This window comes from Cryptomeria japonica, unplaced genomic scaffold (genome assembly GCF_030272615.1).
Source record: "Cryptomeria japonica unplaced genomic scaffold, Sugi_1.0 HiC_scaffold_413, whole genome shotgun sequence".
Classification (NCBI taxonomy): Eukaryota; Viridiplantae; Streptophyta; class Pinopsida; order Cupressales; family Cupressaceae; genus Cryptomeria; species Cryptomeria japonica.
In genome coordinates this window covers 38,670-42,493 of record NW_026729234.1, presented here as the reverse complement: position 1 = coordinate 42,493, position 3,824 = coordinate 38,670, and the positions used below count along the sequence as shown (strand labels likewise).

At 59.3% G+C, this 3,824-nt stretch overlaps 1 non-coding gene across 1 annotated transcript; it reads left to right on the top strand.

The window, feature by feature from the left end:
- The first annotated feature begins 3,149 nt into the window (after positions 1-3,149).
- LOC131871484 (5S ribosomal RNA) lies at positions 3,150-3,268 on the top strand. Its single transcript, XR_009369701.1, has one exon. It is a non-coding gene; the product is annotated as a 5S ribosomal RNA (ribosomal RNA).
- Positions 3,269-3,824: the final 556 nt, after the last annotated feature.

The window sequence follows — 3,824 nt, the reverse complement described above, 5'->3', positions numbered from 1 at the left end:
AACCAAGGGAGTTGACCCATCAAACCCAACACCTCCCCTATATAAGCTATTTGTCTGATTCTCATACATGTGTAGCCTGCAACAACGATTAGGACATCCACCCCAACTTCTGAATTCGTCTGCGTTGACCGCACCAAAGGTGCACGCCTTGGTGCTCACCAAAATCCGACTTCCGACTTCTTCTGCTATGCGGGGTCTTTGAGGTTGGCGCAGTGCGCACAACCAGGGGAGTCAACCCACCGAATGCAACACCTCCCCTATATAAGCTATTTGTCTGATTCTCATACATGCGTAGACTGCAGCAATGATTAGGACATCCACCCCAACTTTTGACTTCTTAAACAAGACAGGGTCTTTGAAGTTGGTGCAGTGCACACAACCAGGGGAGTCGACCCATCAAACGCAACACCTCCCCTATATAAAGCTATTTGTCCGATTCTCATACGTGTAGTCTGCAGCAGCGATTAGGACATCGACCCCAACTTCCGAATTCGTTTGCATTGACCGCACCAAAGGTGCACGCCTTGGTGTGCACCTTGGAGTGCACTTTGGTGCTCACCTCGGTGCACACTTTGGTGTGCACCTCGGTGTGCACCAAAGGTGCGCACCTTGGAGCGCACCAAAGGTGTACACTTTGGAGCGCACCACATAGGGTCTTTGAGAGGTTGGCGCAGTGCGCACACCAAGGTGGGTGTTGAGGTGCGTGCCGAGGTGGGTGGGTGCTAGGGTGCGCTCCATGGTGGGTGCCAGGGTGGGTGCGTGCTAGGGTGGATTCCAAAGAGGGTCATAGGGTGGGTGCCAAGGTGGGTTGGTGATATAGTGGGTTCAAAGGTGGGTACTAGGGTGGGTTCCAAGGTGGGTCACAAGTTGGGTGCCAGGATGCGTGGGTGTTAGGTTGGGTGCCAAGGTGGGCTCCTGCGTGGGTGGGTGCTAGGGTGGGTTTCAAGGTGGACGCGAGGGCGGGTGCCAAGGTGGGTAACAAGTTGGGTGTTAGGATGGGTGAGTGCTAGAGTGGGTGCCAAGGTGGGTGGGTGCTAAGGTGGATGCCAAGGTGGTTCACAGGGTGGGTGGGTTCTAGGGTGAGTTCCAAGGTGGGTCACAGGTTTAGTGCTAGGGTGCGTGTCAAGGCGGGTGTCGAGGTGCCTGGGTGCTAGGGTGTGGATGCCAATGTGGGTCATAGGGTGGGTACTAGGGTGGGCTGCAATGTGGGTGCCAAGGTGGGTAACATGCTCGGTTGGTTCTAAATTGGGTGTCAGGGTGGGTGTGCACCCACCTTGCCCGAGGTGGGTGCCAAGGTGCCAGTGTGGGTGGGTGCTAAGGTGGATGCCAAGGTGGGTGAGAAGGTGGGTGATAGGTTGAGTGGTAGGATGGGTGGGTGCCAAGATGGGTCACAGGGTGGGTGCAAGGGTGGGTAGGTGCTAGGGTTGGTGTCAGGGTGGGTGGGTGCTAGGTTGGGTTCCAAGGTGGGTGCGAGGGTGAGTGTCAAGGTGGGTCACAGGTTAGGTGCTAGGATGGGTGAGTGCTAGGGTGCAAAGGTGCCAGGGTGGGTGCTAGGATGGGTCGATGCTAGGGTGAGTGGCAAGGTGGGTCCACAAGTGTCAAGGTGGGTGCCGAGGTGGGTGCCAACTTGGGTTCCAAGGTGGGTGCCAAGTGGGCGACTGCTATGGTGGATGCCAAGGTGGGTCACGGGGTGGGTGCCAAGTTGCTAGGTTGTGTTCCAAGGTGGGTGCCAACGTGGCTGCTAGGGTGCGTGGGTTAAAGGGTGTGTCACAACGTGGGTGCCAGGATGGGTGCGCACCCACACTGGCCAAGACGGGTGCAAGGTTGGGTTCCAAGCCCGGTCACAGGCTGGGTGCTAGGATGGGTGGGTGCCAAGGTGGGCACCAGGGTGGGTGCACCCACCCTGGCCAAGGTGGGTCACGGGGTGGGTCCTAGGGTGGGTAACAGGGTGGGTACTAAGGTGCGTGCCAAGGTGGGTCATGGGGTGGGTGCCAAGGTGGGCACCAGGGTGGGTGTGCACCAACCCTAGCCAGGGTAGGTCACGGGGTGGTTGTCGGGGTGGGCGTCAAGGAGCCAAGGTGGGTGGCAAGTAGCCAAGTTGCGTGCCAAGGTGGGTGTCGGGGTGGGTGCCAAGGATCCAAGGTGGGTGCCAAGGAACCAAGGTGGGTGTCTGGGTGGGTGCCGAGGTGGGAGCCAGGGTGGGTCCCAAGGTGAGTGCAAAGGTGGGTGCCAGGGTCAAGGTGAGTGCCAATGTGGGTTCCAAGGTGCCAGGGTCAGGGTGAGTGCCAATGTGGGTTCAAAGGTGCTAAGTTGGGTGCGAGGTTGGGTGCGAGGGTGGGTGGGTGCCAAGGTGTGCTAGGTGGAAGCCCGGGTGGGTCGGCATCCCATGGGTGTCGAGTTGGGTGCCTGATGGGTGCTTCTTGTCAAGTTTTAGTCGTCGGGACTCATTTCGAGCCTTAGAGGTCGTTTCTTGTCCGGTTGCCCTGTCTTCGACCTGGGAACCCAATTTTGGTCCTCGGGTCCCATTTTTTTTTGTCTCGCATCCCACTTTTGGCCTGTGGCCTTTTCGGGGTCGATTCTCGTTTTGGGCATCAGAGCATGTTTCTTCTCCTAAAACCCAATATTTGTTTATTAAGTCTCGGAACACATTTTTGTTCTCGTGGACCCATCATGGGTCTTGGAACGCATTTGTGGTCCTTGGGTCCCATTTTGCATCCCGAAACTTGTGTTTTGGTGCTTGATCCCTATTTTGGGTGCCCACCTTGCACCAAGTGCGCACCCGGGGCAAACCGAGCGCCTTGGTGCACCGGGGCAAGATCGAGCGTGCACCCGAGGCGCCCCGAACATGCACCAAGGTGCACTCGGCCCACATGTGAGCGCAGGTCGTTGCGCCCGAGGTGGTGTGTGGGCACCGCGTTGCAGACGGGACACTGCACGCACACGACGCCCCGTCCAGGTGCACGCACGTAGGCCGGGCCGGGTGCACACCCGACGCCCTAGCAAGGTGCGCGCACCCGGGCAGGGCTCACACTTGGCGAACGGGGCGCACTTCGCGAGGGAGGGTGTGCACCTCGACGGGGGTGGGTGGCCGGGGTGGATTCGCACGTGGGTCGCGGTTTGCTAAGTACACACTGCGACAAGCTCATAACGGGTGCGATCATACCAGCGTTAGTGCACCGGATCCCATCAGAACTCCGCAGTTAAGCGCGCTTGGGCCGGAGTAGTACTGGGATGGGTGACCTCCCGGGAAGTCCCGGTGTTGCACCCTTTCTTAGTTTTTCGCCGGGCGTCGCAATGCTATTTGAATAAACCTTTTGCCCGTTTGCGTTCTCGTCGGGGCCGGGCCGGGCCGGGGTGCGCTGCCCGCACTACCGCGCGCGCGGGGGCGACACCGAGCGCGCACCCGAGGCGCCCCGAGCACACAGGCCACGGTGCAACCCGGGCGTTGTGCGCGCACCCCGGTGCGCCCGAGGTGCTGCGCGCGCACCCAGGTGAAATCGGTGTGCACCTCGGCCAGTGCGCGCTCGGTCGAGTCGCGCACGTTGGCCAAGGTGCACGGTGATGTTTCTTACTCTAAGGTTCCGCACCAGACGCCCGGGACAGGTGAGCGAAGCTGGGCGGGGCCGGGTGCGCGGCCGGGGCAGGTGCACGCAGCTGGAGAGAGCTTTGGAGCACACCAGAGGTGCGCACCTTGGAGCACACTTCGGAGCGCACCAATGATGCGCTCCATTCAAAAGTTTCCTGAAAAGGCAAAAAAAGTTGAGATTATAGAATTTCCCACTTGAGAGATTGTAAAAAAAAAAAATTTAAAATGAAGGAAACGC